An 18,178-nucleotide genomic window follows, 5' to 3' on the forward strand; every position below is an offset into this window, starting at 1 on the left:
ATGAAAGCCTAAATCACTGCCTTATTGAATGAAGATCGTTTGTGAGTGAGCCTGTTCTATTTTCTTTATTCTAAGTCCGGATGATGATAGGAATAACAGAGAGTGGCTAAGGGTATTGGAATTGACTCATAGATGTGCAAAAAATGAATCATCTAGTTCCACTTCCACATTTTACAGATGTAGGCACAGAGGCTCAGAAGATTGAAGCTACTTCCTGAGGTCATACAGTTAGTGACAGAAGTGGGACCAGAAGCCAGGTCAGCTGATTTAGGATAGGATAGGTAGGATCGGATAGGATCGGATAGGATAGGATAGGATAGGATAGGATAGGATAGGATAGGATAAGATGGGAGTTGTTGAACAAAGGACTGACCCCACCTCCACTTGGCAACAGCCTGGGACCCTTTAGGCACCTACCACTATGTTTAGTCAACTCTGATCAAAACTTCTTTGTGCTGGAGGGAGATGGTTTATTGCATTCCTTAGGATTTCTTCGCCACTTCTCCAGTGTTCCTTCTGTCTAGAACCAAAGCCTGATTGCTAGAAGTAAATACCATCCACAATATAGTGGGAGAAAAATCCGAAAAGTGAATCATGGTTTTATGCAGTCATGGACTTTTTCATGGGACCCTCAGAACCTTAACTAAATGGCTGTTGTTAATGAATGAGGAAAAAAAAAGGTATACATTCCAATATCAGGTTAACGATACACAATTGTATCAGACTCTTCATTCCTTTGACATTGGTAAATGTTAGAGGCTCCAATCTGTTCTTCCTGACTGTAATTTTATGAGGCTTAGGTAGTATCATAGACTAGGGATTCAAATGGCCCTAATTCTTTAAGATTGTGAGAAATCCTATAGAAATTGAATTCTGCTTGGAAACCACTGCTTTGTGTTTACTATTTTCTATTGCTATAAACAGTATTAAGTGTCAAGTTATTGTCCATCGAACCAGAGAAGTTAAATAACCACTACAGGTAGAGACCTATGGTAATTCCCATATTTTTGTCTACTTACCAGATGCACTATGTATGCAGTTATAAAATATTTGACTTTGAACTTTTTATTAGTGAAGATAGATGCTTTTTTGTGTTTAAAAATCCTATCGGGTTTTTATGCATACTTTATAAAATGTATATTTTTTATTTTGACAGGATTATGTTTAAAGTAGCCTTTTGATGAGAAACATTTATCTTTTCTAGATCTTTTGTCCCAGCGGATTTGCTGTAATTTTTTTATGTCAGAGGGCTTATTGATCTATAGATTTTATATTATAACATGCATGAATAGCTATTGCTATATTACTGAAGAAACTGACTGCCATACAGACAGGGTGAAACATATTGATTTTCATGGATTATAGTATTGTTTGCAGAAAGAACATGTTGAATTTTAATTTCCTGAGAATGTCAACTTGCCTTGCAAGAAATTAATCTGGAGATAGTGTTTACTGATGTGATAGTCTCACATACTTGATCAGACATCATGTCATCTTATTACATCAATATATTTTAGAGGCATTGCCAGTCCTTGTATTCAGAATCCCATCTTTCCTTTCGATGATGTGCACTTAACACCAGTGAGTAAGCAACCAGTTAATGCAAAAACCAGTACCTGGCACAAAATAGATATTTATTTTTAGATATCATTTATTGAGATCTTATTAATGCCTGGTATCATACCAAGCTATCTATCTGTATCTATATTTCTCTTTCTCTCTCTCTCTCTCTCTCTCTCTCTCTCTCTCTCTCTCTCTCTGTCTATCACCAAATCAAATTTAGTCCTCAAAATAAATCTTGCGAGGCTGGTACTATCATCTCCTTTTTACAGGCAAGAAACTGAGGCTCAGAGAAGCTACATAAGTTCCTCATACCTCCATAGTCTGTAACCTGTAAAAAAATGGTAGATCTATGATTTGAACCCAGTTTACCTGATTCTGGGGTCTACTTAGCTATACTGCTTCTCACAAACAGGCTGGATGAAACTGGCTTTGAGATATTAAAATCTACCCTATCTCTGACAAACAACAAAGTAAAATCCCACTTCTTCAACCAGAGGAAGAGACACTTATACCTGTTGAGAAAGTCTGTGCTCAAGCACCGCTGTCAGAGGCTGTCTACATCCACAAGTCAAGTTCCCTAAGGGAAATTTCTTCCAAGGACATTTCCATTCTCATTTATTCAAAAAATTTCATTTTAAATGGGACCACCTCAGTATTTCCTATTTTAGTGTTTCCTAAAGGGAAAAACTCAGTGGTTACTTAAAAAAAATAAATAAATAAAAAATAAAACTTGTATGTAAAAAAGAATGATTGTCTAGAATAGGAAAATTCATAGAGGCAGAAAGTAAAGTAGTGGTTGCCAGGGAGAGGGGAGAGGAGAATGAGAAATGAGTGCTAATGTGTATAGGGTTCCCTTTGGGGATGATGGAATCAGACATTAGTGATGGTGGCACATCTTTGTGAATATACCTGAATTGTATACTTTAAAGAGGTGAATTTTATGGTATGTGAATTATATATGTTTTTTATTAAAAAGAAAAAAGGAACATCTACTTAGAACATCTATGTTCTTGGGAGTTCTCAGTGGCCTATGACTTTTAACCAAAGAACAGTGGGTAATGAAGTCAGCTGTGCCCAGGAGCTGGTCAGCATGGGCTCCTAGTTGCCAATGGATATTTTTAGCTCCCTGACTACAAATTTTCTATGAAAGTCGGAGAGCCAGTTTGAGTCCCTGCCTCTCTGTCCCCCCACCTTAGAAGAAATGTAAATAGTTAAAGTGTAACTTCCCCAAATAACTTCATTTTTCCTGAAATGTATCAATTTGCTACACGTACGTTTTTTAGAAAGCACTAATTAATTCCAGGCCAGAATCAGTTAAAACACCCACAAATTGATAGTGAGGTCTTAAGAAGGCTGAGCAGTAGCTTGGGAACGTTAAATTTACTTGCTGTAAATTTGGAATAAGAACATAAAGAATCACTTTCCAGCAAGATGATGAAAATTCATCATGTTCATTATGTGTTTCTTCAGAAGCACACTACATTAATTTTCCAGCTCAACTAAGTGGAGGAAGTAAGGTTTCTTGTTACTAAAATGTTGCTCTGATGTTTAGAGAGGCAGTCCAATTCCATTAATGAATGCAATCTGCTCTGACTTGCGATACTGTTTAATGTGTCCTAAAAACCCTAATGTTGATAAGTGTCATAGAAACAAATATCAGGTTTTCTCCCCCTTAAAACAAAGCTCAGAAGGTGTTTATGAAACTTTGTTTTCCAAGGATCCAAATGCTTACATGTCTGTGCTTGATTATCCATGCTAATGGGGGAGAGAAATGGTGTGCTGATAATATCTCCTTGCCTGTGGGCTATGCACTGGTACTCATTTCACTCTGGAGGATGCATCAGAGTGAATGAAGGAGGAAAATAAAGAAGCCCTGCTGTTCAGCATCTCCTCCGTGAAGCCCTCTTCTGATATCTGTCCCACTCTAGGCTATGCTAGAGAATGATGGCATTCTCTCTCAGTGCAAAGAGGCCTTCTGCAAGCTAGGTGAAAATAATGTAGTGTCTTTGTGTTGAAAAGTCCTCTTGCTCAGTTGCAGGCTAGCACAGAGAAGTGAAAAGCAAAGCAAAGAAATGAAGTGCATCAACATCAGTCATCCTTTTACCTACTTTGCTTAACTGTGTTAATAAGAACCCAAAAGCAAGGTAATCTGCCCTAGGACACCTGAGATTTGCCGTCTTATCTTTCTAGGCTCTGTAAAACACATCTTTCTATCTCATTTTAAAGGACCCCTAAAAGCTTCACAAACTATCTGTGGTCTAGAATTGCTTAACACCTCCTGAACTGCAGCCTATGTTGTTGCGAATGGTAGCAGCTGTTCAATAGCTTCTAGAAATGCTGCCCAGAAGCTCAGATATGAAAGGGGCGGTTGTACCTTGGCTTCCTGTGGTCTCAGTACTTCCAGGCCTAGGATCCTTAACTCTTTGTTTGGCCTCTATCTTCTTGATCTCTCCTGACCAAACTGAGTTCTAGGACACTTGCACCTTGGACGCTTTTTTGTCCTGATGTCTGCTGTGGTTACACAGGCCTCTCTGTCCACTCCCCTGCCTACTGACTTCTTGACATCTGCCAGACTCTGCCAGCCTAACAAACTCTCAGGGCTGGCCTCTGCTAACCTTTCTCCTTTGACATGAAATGAAAGCTGTGACATCCTGTTTGCATACACATAATACCTATTCTTGTGGCAGATCTTTATCTGTTACCACAGAAACTAAACATGGAAAGTCTATATTGATAGGCTTCCAGTCTAGATCTCTGTGATCCTTTCTTGGTTGTCAGTGCTAGTGGAAGAAGAGAAGCAGAGGCATAGGTAATCTGATAGAGTGAATGACCCAGAATTCATTTGTGTTTGATGTTGGAGTAGACATGTACAGTCCATCAGGGAGCCATGTTTAAACAGAGACTGCTCTAAGTCTGATTGGGACTTCCATTTTATAGTAAGGTGTTAGGAGAGGATAGAACAGAGGAAATGAGGAAAAGGAAAAGAGTAAGAGGGAAGAAGAGAAGATGGGGGCATGAAAAATAGAAAATGTGAAGAGACATACTGAGAGGTGGACTGTTTCTGTGAGTTAAAATAGGTGGAGTGCTTAGTGCTTCCAAAGGTAACTGGCTTGCTCTGCTGGGCTCTCCTTTTCCTTCTGTTCACTAAATGATAACCTCAGATTTGCATTTCTATCATAGTTTCAAGCTTGATTACTCTAACAAGTGCTTCTCAAATAGATAGCCACCTTTTTATTATACTTTATGTAGAGATGAAATTTAATAAGTGCTAGTAATTACAGTGAAGCTCCCAGCCCCAAGCAGAGAATGTGAGCTTGCATAGTATGTGATTAGCCACAATGTTGCTTTGGTGCTGGGCCAGGGGCTTAGGGCTAATAGTCTATCTTCCACTTAGGAGATGGAAGGGAATATCGGGGGTCTTCAATAAGTAGGATCCCTACGGTAGCATTTAAGGCTGTCTTTTCTTGGAGCAATTGCGATTTTGAGAATGGGCTCTCTGATGATGAATCACTAGATTGCACAGTGCATGGGGGTCTTTGCAAATGACAGTGCTTCTGACCTAAAAGGAGTTATGAATTTTTGTCCTCAGAAGTATCAGGAAAATTAAAGCCCCCAGGAACCCTAAATAAGCTGTTGTGGGCATAGTAGAGGTTGGATTTCACACCAGGCAGGAAGTTCCTTCAGGACAAGAATCATGCCTGATTCTCTTTCAGGCTCTTGGCACCCTTAGTACAGTGCACTCACTGTACACGAGAGTAAAGGCTAAACAGGTCATGGTAGCTTTTCGCTGTTGCATTACCCTGGCCTGGTTAAGTTCCCTCACTTACAACTTGCTTCTTTCCCAGCTTCTTATGGCATGCTTATACCTAGTTTCTACTTCATCAGCCTTGTCCAAGGGTTTCAGAAGAGAAGTCTACTCCAATGTATCACTTCTGCCAAACAACCCGGAGTTCACCTTTGCAAAGAAGCCAGCTAGTAAAGATAGTGGTGCAAGTTATTTTCTCAGTTTGTCAATAAAGTTTTTTATTGGTCTCTTGTCAGTCTGGCCTTAAAGTCGTTTCATAGAGTCCCCAGTTGCTTCATTTTGAACCATGACACCTGGCTCAGCTCTAGACCCTGTGATTCTGGCAGTGTAGCCAGCCAGCTGTGACAGTCACCATCTGGCCTGGCCTTTCACTCTTCCTGCTTCAGGATTGACTAATGGGGCAGGAAAACATTCCCATTACATTTTTGTGGATGAGGCAAACCAGTGGATTTACTTTTGAAGTGAAGGAAATGAGACTGAGAGAGATTTCCTTCTACTCTCTATTGCCAGAGAACTCTTCATCAGTGAGGCAGCTGGGAAAGAGAATATAGAAATACCTTTGTAGATGCAGAGAATCAAAAATAATAAAAAATACAGAATTTAAAAGAAACAAAATATAAGGCTGTAATCGGGGGAGGAAATATAATATCTTTTATACCGAGGACATGGTTTCTGCAATAATTTTCAGTAAGTCAGTGAGAGCATTGTAATTTCACAAAGTTTGAGATATGAGAAAAATAAAGTAAGTATTTGGAACAAGCCATTATGGAGAAAGGTCCCTGATGAGTTGCTATTCACTATGACTATACTATAATGACACTAAAACAGAAATCCTTTGTAGTCTCCTTTTTGCAAGTTTTATTGAGGTACTCAGGTTCATGGTTCTCTTTTCCTTTGGGGTAACAACAGGCCAAATAGACTGCAAGGGGTTTGATGGTGGTTGTGATGTTGCCCATTGACCTCTTTCTAGACCACTAGCAATAGAACCTGCTTCATTCTCAGGCTGGGAACCACATTTTTGAGGGTGGCTGTCACTGAGACTGCAGTTTCAGTGTCACAAAAACAAGTTGTTGGGTAATTATAAGTTCCCCTATAGATTGCTTTCAGAGTTGAAACTGACCAGCTGGAATTCACAATTTGCTCAGGTCGAGGCGTCCCAGGCCACCAGCAACTACCTGTCTTTGAGGCAGGGTAAATCTTAGACACTAATTGTTTCTCTTAAATGTTATAAGACAGAAAGTCATTTGAAATAAGGTATTGCTAAGCCCTCTAGAAAAACAGGATCTATTATTGAAACAAAAGCAAATATTATACCTTTTCAAAAAGCCTCCATGTGGAGTGACAAGTAAGAAAAGGGATGTTCTGAAATTTTGTGGCAGAGGCAGTTTCAAAGATTAATATAATTAAAACTATTTCTTAAGGTTAAAGCAAAATGAACTTTACTATTGAATAGTTAGGAAGCTATAGCAGCTTTTCTAGCCTCTAAATAGCTTTCTCTTTCCTTTTTTTCCCCACTTTTTTAACTCAGAAATTTAGTGGCTCTCCATAGCTTACATGATCAAACCTAAACTCTCTAGCATGGCATCTAGATTCCTTTCCAGCCTGGCCCAGCCTGCTTCCAGCATCCTTTTTCATATGGTCCCTATAACCATGTCATTTCATCTATCCATATGACATTTATAGACAGATGTCAGGTACAAGACATTGCTAGGTGTGTTGTGATCTAGCACTATATTATTTCACTTTAGGGGGACTTTATTAGTTCATGCATCCTGCATGGACCCCATTAAAAATTATGAGGTGCGGGGTGCCTGGAATGGGGTTGTAGCAATGGCTTGGGGGAAAAAGGGCTAGGGGGTGGTAGGAGAGGGAGGAATTGAACCAGTGAAGGAGTTCGAAGAAACACTATGGAATAACAAAAAAAAATGGATATGCTCTACCTCCTGTTTTTGATTTTCTGTGATTTTCCAAACTCCTATGAACTTTCTTAAAATAATGCAAGATGAAATTAGCTAAACTGTGATATAGTAACACAACAGAATATGCTGTGACTACATAGAAATATGTATATGAAATAATATTATTAGTAATATTTAACATTGAGTACTTATTATATGCCAGGCACTGTTCTAAGCATTTCATATATATTTTATTATGTAATCCTCACAATAACCTTCTGAGGATAGGTACTATTATTTTCCAAATTTTACAGGTAGAAAATCCAAGGTACCAAAAGTTTAAATGATTGGCCCAAAGTCACACATCTGGCTAGTAGCAGAGCCAAGATTTGAAAGGATGTATTGTAGCTCCCGAGGTCATGCTCTTAACTGCTGTACTACAGCTGCCTCTGTACATGAAAAAGAACATCAAAAAGTATGTAAACACGGCTATGCACATATAGATAGATTGATGAAGACAATATGCAATGATGCAAGTGAATGGATTTAACATTAGATTCATTCTTCAGTAAAGAAGCTTAAATTCATAAGAAAAGTCAAAGAGTGAGAATAGTGTCGTGGAGATCAAGGGAAAGCAATTTAGGAAGGAGGATATCAACAGTGTCAAATGTCAACTGAGTCAGTAATTAACTTAATAATTTAAGCAAGTCACTTAGCCTCCTTTGTAATTGTTTCCTCATCAGTAACATTTGCTATTGCCTTATAACTATCTTTTGAAGATTAATGAGATGATGTTAATAAAGTGTTTGTGGTTTCCTTTGATAAGAAGGACTTTTCAACATACCAAGCACAATTGCAGACCATTTCCTAAGGGGTAAAACCAAAGGCAGAATATGTGTGAATTTTATAAGTCTAAGGTGTTTTATGTCCTTCAGTTCTCATTGAGTGGTGTAACCTGAAATGTCTTGGTTTTTGGAGAAAGAAAAAACAAGCAGATTGCTAGTTTGGTGTCATGTAGATAAACCAATTGATGGATTGACTAATTTTTTTTTAATTTTTCAACATTCACTGTGTCACAGTGCGAACCGTTCATGATGTCTAGTCAGCATCTGTTGATCTCTCATTTATTTATTCATTCAGTGCAAACATACATTGAGAGCCTCCTATATACCCAGAACCTATCTCCATGCTGGAGTTAAGATGAATGAGACAAACAGTACTTGCCCTCAGAGCACTTGTGCTGGGAAGGTGGATTTGTAAGTATAGACAGTCATTACACTTCGGTGTGTACAATTTAGTATGAGAGGTACAATATATGGGGGGAGGGCCAAGGAGAGAAAGAGCAGGGTAAGTAGGCTGTTGATTCTTTCTCAATAGATTGGAAGTTTAATTGTTTACTCTTTCTAGGTGAACAAAAATACTAATGGGTTCAGAAGTAGAGAAGACAACAAAAATTTCTTAATCCTAACACTACACACACAGCACAGACATCTAGGCTGTAAGGCCCTGTAGTTTTGTAGGCATCTGCCATACAAGTGTTTCTCAACCCTCATTACATTTGGATCCAGCTAAAGTTATTTTTGATGTCCTCTCTGATCACTTATATAAGCCCAGTGCAATGGCGTATATAAATACATTTTGCTGCTCCAGTTGAAAACTCAGAAGAATGTGGGCATCATTTGATTATCTTAAATGCTTACAGTAGGACACTGTGGATTTATGTGTAGTATAGAGGTGGGCCAGATGATACCTGGGAAAGGTTCTGTGAAGGGCTGAGGCATGAGGAACATTTTAGGTCATCCCTGTGATGGACGGGAGAGGGAGCCAGTTATTTGGTTGATATTCTATAATCCGTGTGATGAGATTGAGGCTGTTTTAATCAGAAATACCAATGAATTTAGTTTATAATATCGCCTCAGTTTTATGCTATATATATTATTATAAAGATGTAGTTGGTATAGATAAACTATAAAATAACTCCATAATTATAACTCTAGAAATTTAATGTATCACAGACTGAAAAAGACTTCTTTGATTTCATAGAAAAGCTGTCTTTGACCATTGTTTGCTGTGCTCACTTGTTGATATTTGCCATGCACACCACATTTTTTTCCTTCTGGGAGGCTTTCTACTTTCCATTAATTTTGTGGTTTTATGCTTTACGCAGATTAACCTTTAAAAATAGTTATGGACATGCATCTTTCTTTAAACCTATAATAAACTAACACCTCTTTTAATTTTTTGTTTGGAAATAAATATATACTAAATGTCATAGTTATCAGATATCATGAGTTATATCTATGATTTTCAGAAATATGCCTTCTTAATAGCTTACTTTTCTGTTTCTAGGGTATGTCTTTTTCAAAGTGATGCTCTCAATTTTGCCAAAGTCATTATGTAGTTAATTGTTTATGTCCAAACCTGTAATTTCCTTGTCAATATACAAATCTTTTTGCTTTGTTAGGGAAAGATTGTGTAGTCATTGACCCCTGCACAATACCAATTTTTACAATCTTTTATGCTGAGATAGATTTTTTCAACAATTAAGAGAGTTAGGCAGGTTAAACAAAGTGCACAATCCTGAGCTCTAGTGTTAATAAGATGGTCAGCCTCACTTGTGCCTGTTTGTTTATACCAATCTCACCATATCTGGTAATGTCTGGTTGGTGTGCAGAAGCAACTTGGAGAAGCCTTCCCAAGAACCTGAAAATACTGAAAATAAACTTGCCCTCTAAGAGTTAAGCTAGGAAATCAGCAAATTATGAATGAGAACAGAGCTATGCAAATTCCCTTTGAAAAACTGAATTACAAAAGAACAGTGTAGTCACATATTATTTGTATAATTTTGTAAAGCGTAAATGTAGAAAAAAGACTGGAAGCAAATTGCCAAAAGTTAATTATTGATAATGGTTGGTGGGAATATGATTATTATTTTACTCCTTTGAACTTTATTTTTTTTTTAAATTTCAAAAAAAACAGAGAGAGCAAGAATGAGACAGAGACAAATTTAATGACTCCTAGTGGGGGAAAAAACAGACAGTGGACCGATTGACAGTTTTAACACAGTTGAAGAAAGAATGTGTCAATCAGGGAGTGAGGGTCAGGTGCTGTTGGTCATGAAAGCAGATAAAAAGAAGAAAGTCACAGATTAAAATAGTAGCACTGATCAGCCCCCTTTGCCCAGGAGAGAGACTGCCTTGTGTGACTCTGGACTAGGCACAGAGGCAACATAATAACATGATTATGAGCGAGGTTCCATAAATAGACTGATTCATATCCCATGCCTACCACTCCCCAGATTTATGACCGTGGGCATGTGGCTATATCTTTCAAAAGCCCTAGACTCTGTCTATAACATGGGAATTTTAATAATGGTACACATCGCATAGGGCTTTTGTGAGAATAAAAGGAGATGATTTATATATTTATCACAGCACCTGGCAAATAGTAATCCCTCAGTAAGTGTTAGCTGTTGTTGTAATATGTTACTATAATATCCTAATGGATGTGCTATGCAGATATCAGATGTAGTTACTGTTGTCATTATTGTTGTTGTTATTTTTATTTAATCATTATAGAACCAGTCTGCTGACATGTCGACCAATGATACTCAACCCGAATTGTCAATATCAGCACTGGCTCCAGGGATGTCACAGTGTTCTTAAAACAAAATGAACTTCATTTTAATTTTTTAAAGGGCACATAGCATTTATGGGGGATGGAATATGATGATAACATCAGCCAGAATGAGCTGGAGAAAGACACAATTCCAGCTAGGTTGAGACCGGTCATGGTGAATCTGTGTACCAGATTGCTCGTCAGCAACAGACCTTTCTTGGCATTGGCATGTGCTGGCAGAATGCACCAGTACCTTTCTTTATGATCAATACTGACACGCGTCTGTTCAGATAAATTAACATTCTCATCTGACATCTCATTTTGTGGAAACAAGTTGGCAAGCCAGTGTGTGAGCTGACCCCATAACCCCTTGGCTAAAAAAAAAAAAATACTGTATACCATTGTACTTTTACTCTAATAAGCATTGAGAAATGGCAGATAAACTTTTTTTTTCTTTTTACTGCCACATTTGCTGACCTCCACTCAGCATATTTTGAGAGGCACATGAAAAGCAGACTGAAAATTCAAGAGAAGAGGAGGAAAGGGACACAGGAAAGAGAGGCATGTTATAATTCATCAGGATATGAGTATTTGGTAACTTGTTCTGTAGTAAAAACTCAGATCCAAACAGTTCTGAAAGCTTAAGATATAATATAGGAAAAGGACAGGCTAATTATGAGTCTATTACAGGGATGACTTGAACATCATTTACATCAATATTCCCATGAATTATTGACGGTGTCCCAAGACCACATGGCACCAATATTTTCTTCCCCGCTTCCCTGTCCAAAGAATTTAGAGCCTAAGGAAGAAGAGAAAACAGTTAATTTCTCTAGTTTGGTTTCAATTGTCCTGGGCCATAGACGTTAACCTTAGTGACTTCCACAGGCAGATTTTTGGAAAATGACAGACTTGAATTTTAATTCAACTTTTTGTGGCATGTGTCTCAAACTGGAACAATAACATTTTGAGGGATTCCCCAACCTTTCTTTCTTTAAACAGACAAAATTTTCAGTGATGTCGACCCTACAAGCTGGAATTTATACCTTGGTTGAGGTCAATGAGGTAGGTAGTGGGAGACACAGTGCAATTGTGCTGTGTCTTCCTTTGCACTGGAATTGGGGCTGCCCCCCAGGCCCACAAAGAAAGTCCCCAGGCATATTTAAGGAAAGTGCTAAACAACAGGTTCAGAAGTTCTCATTAGGGAAAGCGACTATAACTTAAATTTTAGAGATTGTTATTTAAAATGCTCAATCTCAAAATCAGCTTTTTCCGGGCACATTGCCAAATTACCGCAATGGGCCATTTAAAAAATGCTCATTTAAAATAAGCCTTCTTGTCTATGGCCATGCCACCCTGAACAAGCCCGATCCCGTCTGATCTTGGAAGCTAAGCAGGGTCAGGCCTGGTTAGTACTTGGATGGGAGACCACTTAGGAAGACTAGGTGTTGTAGGCATAAAAAATAAAAACAAAAATGAGAGATTATAAGCTGATAAGGTCCTTGCAATCTGTGAGGTCAACCAAGGGTTGCCTTGCCTAGAAAATTAAAAATTAAGTAAAATAAGCCTTCTTGAATGTAGCACTGTGACAAAGGTCTTTTTGGGAGAAAAGACATCAGATCACTCCAAGCATTATTTTAAAATAGCGCCTAGGCCGTTTTAGTAATTTAGATGATGTCTTCTTTGAACCCAGACAATGTTAGTGTACCAGAAGCAGACATAAATAAGGCTGGCCTGGCTGACAGCTGAATTTCCTTTTCATACAGATGTTCCCTTCACAGAGATTGAATCTTGTGAGTTTATATTGTACCTTCCCAACATCTGTCTGGATGGAACTGTCTTCCATTGATTCACCCCCTTTCCCCACTCCCTTCCAGATTTAAATATTTAAGTTTGTGGGGGTGAAGGATGGAGAAGTTAAAAGGAAGGAAATTCACTGTGGCCTATTGAGGGTGCAACTCCTAGTGGATGGAAGGAAAGCATCCCTCTATGAGGAAGATCCTGTGCTCAGTTTTTTTCTCTTATCTAAAATAGCAATGGGGAGGTAGTGCCAAGGGCTGCCAGAGGTTTGCCAAAGAGAGTTCTAAAATCATGGGTTTGGATCTTGTTGCAGTTTGTTAGAAGGTCGGGGCAGCAAAAGGTGTCCATATCTCTGATGTTGCAAGTAACTGAGGTAGCACTGCGTGGTTTGCTTCCAAATGCTTGATTCGGCTTCCCATTTTATATTGTCTGAGTACCTTTGGCAACCATCATATGCAATATTAAAATTTACAAGAACACCTTAGGTCTCTCTTAAAAAAAAAAGGCAATGTCAAAAAGACTGTCAAACACCAAACACCTGCTGGAAGAAGGAAGAAAAGTTTGATTGATGAGAAGGTGCATGGAATCACTTTATTTACTCTCAAGTTCTTCCAGGAGGAAGAATTCTTTACTTTAGGTGCTTGATGCTCAGTAAATTGTGAACCATTTCTCCTTCTGCATCTAAATGGTACAGACTTCTTGAGAAGCATCCAGCATTTATCAAACCCTCCAGCAGTCAAGTCATAATTGCAAATCATAGTGGTTGCTTCAGTGCATTGATGGCACTTTAAGAAAACTGAGGGAAACAGAGACTGCCGTGCCCAGCTGCACCAGGGACGTCTTTAGAGTCACACTATGATTTTTCCTACCAGCTGACTTGTTTTATCAGGTTTTTACTTAATCCTGGAGATTCACCCTTCTTCCCACTCATTCTCTCACATAGACTAATACTACACACACACACACACACACACACACACACACACACACACACACACGTCAGTTCTAACATGGTGGCAAAAATCACTTTATTAAGTTTATAGGATATAAGAGCAGTTTCCTAAAGGTAAAACATTCCCTAATTTTGACAATCTCAGGGAAGAGCCACGTGGTTGACCTTTATAGGTGTTCCACCCCTTCCCACTTGCCATTGAATTTGCTAGAGTCACTGTGGTGATACCTCCTTGCCAAGTCTTCACCTCCTGCGAGAGCCCATTGAGGGCACTTGAGCAGCTCTCTCCCCTTGAGTTAATCAATCCAGCCTCCACGAGTCCCCCAGCTTTCACCTTCACTGTGTTTCATGTGCTGGAGTAGGCTGTAGGAGACTGAGTCCCAAGAAATTGTCAGCATCCTGGCCCTTGAGTCTTGTCTGTTAGTAGCCTTTTGAAAGAACTGTAGCTCAAGGGAGGGCCTGGCCTTTTTGCAAAGGCTAGCTTTTCAATTAAATACCATAGTTTTATGATTAGAGCTGAGAGCTCTAAGATTTCATACACATATCAATAATCCCTAGGAAATGCACAGCATTAACCTTTTCCACTTATTTTCTTATAATTTTCATTTCATCATGGCTATGAGGCACTGCAGGCCATGTATTTATAGGGAAATATTGTTCTTGGTGAGTAGTTGGAATCATTCAAGTTATAGAATTATTTTCCTGAAATGTCCAGTAAACCCAGTGGAATATTGCCAAACAACTGGATTTTTTTTTGTTTTATTTTGTGTGCATGTGTGCTTAGAGTTGAAACAAAAGGAAAATAAAAAAAAGACAACTCACCCATACATCGAGGTATTATTTAGAGTGGTTTCGTAGATAAGCTCTGGAGTCCATCAGCTTGAATTCAAAACTTGGCTTTTCTGCTTATCGACTGTACAATCTTTAGCAGGTTACTTAACCTCTCTGTGACTCAGTTTTCTTATCTGTAAAACAGAGACAATAGTATACCTACCTCATAGGATAGTTCTGATAACACATGAATTAATTCATATAAAACACTTGAAACACTGCCTGGCAAAGTAAATACTCCATAGATGCTAGTTCTTATTATACCTAAAGCTAATTTTTAAGTGCTATGCAATATTTTTTCATGGAAGGATATGGACATAATGAAAAACACATTATACATTGCACAGATAGTCATGAGTCCTGTCTTGTTGCTGCCACCAGCCACTACATAGCTACATGACTTGGAGCCAATCTTAATTTCAGTGACTTCATCTGTGAAATTGGGAAAATAATATTTCTCTTAACTACTGTTCATACACAAGTGTGCATATGTGTGTGCGCAGACACATTCTCTTTCAATAATAGAGAAGGAGAATTAAATAAGAACACAAATTGTAAAACTCTGAAATGCCATAAAACACTTCAGTTATGGTGGTCGTGTTGTCATAAGTATACACTATGTATACTTAGGCTACAATAAATTCTTAGAACAAAATGTACTATTGTATCTATAAGGTATTTTATGCTTTTCAAAGAAAATAGGCTATCCAGTATTTTATCACAGCTGGCTATTGCAAGCCTCTAGGGCATAAGGACCATGTTGTTTGCATGTTTTATTCACAGTCTAGGAGATACTGTGCATTTAGTAAATATTAAATGGAAAAAATATAGTTTTATGCAAGTACAGTTGATCTAATGAGACAGCTAAGATGTCTCAAAAGTAGTCTGTAAGTAGTTTTCTAGCAAGTGGTTAATGTTGTTGACTTCACATAATGTTAAGGACCTGTCATAATTTTGGTCGCAAACAAGATGAAATTTGGTTTGGACACAGGTCTTAGAAGACTATGTTATGGCTCAGCAGGAGAAATAATAAATAGCCCAGACTTGTAGGGTTTGGGGTCTCTTATCCCAGATCTACCTCATCTTTCACAAGAGAGTATACAGTAGTCTCATGGCTCTCTATGTGTAGAAAGAAAATAGAACATTTTATAAAGAGTGCTCAGTGAGTACTTTTGAGTATATGAATGCTTAAGGCCTTGGGAGGGTGAGTGTATAAAACTTAAGCCAGCTCAGATCTGGTACTCCTCATAAATGAGAGGAAGGAGGATGGGAATGCATCTTCCAGTAACCATGGGGGAAGAGGAGACTGTTACTTTTGTAATCATTAAAGCTTTTGCTGAAGCACTTGCAGAATTACAAACTGCTATGCAAATCCTTAATACCAGGTTACAGTCACAAGTCTTTCCAATAACAATAGTTGCATAAACTGCTGACAGTTGACCTTTTTTAGGATATTCATGTAGCATCTAAGTAGTTAAAGGAGGAAAGAAGAGCAGACAATAGCAACTGTGTCAAATGAACACATTAATTGTCCTAACAACACAAAACATCCTCTAGTTGTGCTTTTTTTTCAACACATAAAGGTATATTGAAAAGAAACACAGATTTTTATTAGATAAAGACACTACCAGAATATTTCATTTAAACCTTTAAATGAAGCTATTCCCGCATTATAGAACAGACTCTTTCATTCAATATGTCTTCAAAAGCCTATTTTTATTTTCTAAGCAACGGTTAGTAATAGTAGGTGGTTAAGAGAAGAAACGCCTTAGCCTTGATTCATGAACTTATGGTCATACACTAGAAAAAGAAAAATCCGCAAGTTGAGAACACAATAACCAGGCCTAGGATGTCTCAGTGATTTTCTGGTCTAGCCGAGACCGTAAACTATTCTTCTCGTGGCTGTTTGTAGTAATCCATGTCTCTTTCCCATAAACTCTGGAGAAAGACCATTCCCTTCTTTTTTTTTAGAAAAGATTTTAATTAAGTAGAATGATTTGGTGAGTTCTGGGGGCTTTTAAACTATTTAATTTGGATTCTGGGAGGAGCTATAGAACTTTACTTCCTTAGATATTATCAGACTTTCTTTTGTAGAGAGTCAACTGCAAGATCTAAGAATGTGACCTTGATGCCTCTTTTGGTAGGTATCATTATTAACCATGGAGACCTTGAATAAGCAAGAATATTTCTCAATCAACCAAAAATTAGCTTGTTCAAGTGAAAGCCTAGGCGAGAGAAGAATGAAAAAAAAAAAAGACTAAGAATCATGTCTTACAATATTCTAATTCATTGAGATGATAAAGCAAGGTATGGTGTTCTTAAATCAAGTTTTTTATCAATTTTAGAAACAAGTCATCATCTGGGGCTCCCCTACATTCTTCTGTTTAGCCACTTTCCTGATTTCTCAAGAGTGGCTTATTCCTAAGTCCAGGATGAGAATAGACGTATTGTGAGCCGTGATGAAGCTGGCCATATTAGTGCCTACCTAATTTATAGATGTTGGCCATATTAGTGCCTACCTAATTTATAGATGTTACACAAATTTAACCAAAATTTTAAAGATATGATTAAAGGGTAAAAAGATTTCAGAAGTGTCGTGTATTCAGATTCAACCTTGGGTCCTGACAATTGCTGGAGAAAACAGTGTCAGGCTACTAATGAGTCTCCACCAAGGGTCTGGCCATTTATTAATGTAAATATTTTTATAGTGGCTACTCAAACTTGTGAGAATACACTGTTGAAATGATGTTTTGTCTTGAAATGATAGGTAGAGCTCCTGTTTCTTTTCTTATTTACCTACCTACCTATTTATTTATATCCTGCTTTGTCCCAAAAAGAATTTAAAGAGCTTTACAAAAGTACACATAATATAAGTAAGGTACAATGCCACTAAAATACATAGAAACAATTAGAGAAAGGGGAAAATACAAGTAGGAAAGTATGGTGGATCCAGGACATAATGCATGATATGAAGTTTATTGTGTTTAATAGAGGTAGACCATAAACTTGGTCTGCGCTTTCTGGCAACAAATGTGAAGAGGTAAAAATGATTGGATATATGAATCACAGTGTCTGGAAGATTAAACCAAACTATTTTTTTTTTCAGAAAAGCTAATGTTAAGGACTAAATGGTAAGGACTAATAAATGGTAAGGACTAATTGTGCTAATGGGGCAAAGGAGTGGTTAACTGTTGCAGGGTCGTAAGTTTTCTAGTAGTGATGGATATTCCGTTCTTCTTTCTGAGGATCCTTTGAGTGAATCCCTTTAATCGTCTTTTCTGGTCTGTAGTGCACTTAGGGGAAAAATCTGTCTTTCTGTCTGTCTGTCTCTCTCTCTACCGAATCATATTTGTGATAGTCTCTGAAAATATTTCTTTTTTTTTTTTAACTCGGTATTTAGAAGCCTATGTACATTTATAGTTTCGTCATGGGCCTGCATGAATAATTGGTTTATATTTAATAGCAACTTATTTCTAAGCTTGCTCAATTCTAGGTAAATTCATGTGGAACGAAATGCCAGAAAAAAAACTGAACAGAATTTTGAGCAATACTTTTAGTGTCTTTTCTGTGAACTATTCTAGAAAGTGTGGGGGCTTTTCCTACATCCTAAACTTGCAGTTTTATGTGGCTGATTTTTAAAAAAATCATTCAGTATTCAAAAATAACATTGGAATGTGTTACCTTTTTGGGTGTTTTGGTCCATTAACTGTT

At 37.8% G+C, this 18,178-nt stretch overlaps 1 protein-coding gene and 1 pseudogene across 1 annotated transcript in view; both read left to right on the forward strand.

Annotated features, from left to right (window-relative positions):
- GPC3 (glypican 3) overlaps positions 1-18,178 on the forward strand; it is a 438,722-nt gene that overhangs the window by 194,614 nt on the left and 225,930 nt on the right. The gene's annotated exons all lie outside the window — the stretch shown is intronic.
- Positions 12,223-12,341, forward strand: LOC111733305 (annotated as a pseudogene).

This window comes from Pteropus vampyrus, unplaced genomic scaffold (assembly GCF_000151845.1).
Source record: "Pteropus vampyrus isolate Shadow unplaced genomic scaffold, Pvam_2.0 Scaffold548, whole genome shotgun sequence".
Lineage (NCBI taxonomy): Eukaryota > Metazoa > Chordata > Mammalia > Chiroptera > Pteropodidae > Pteropus > Pteropus vampyrus.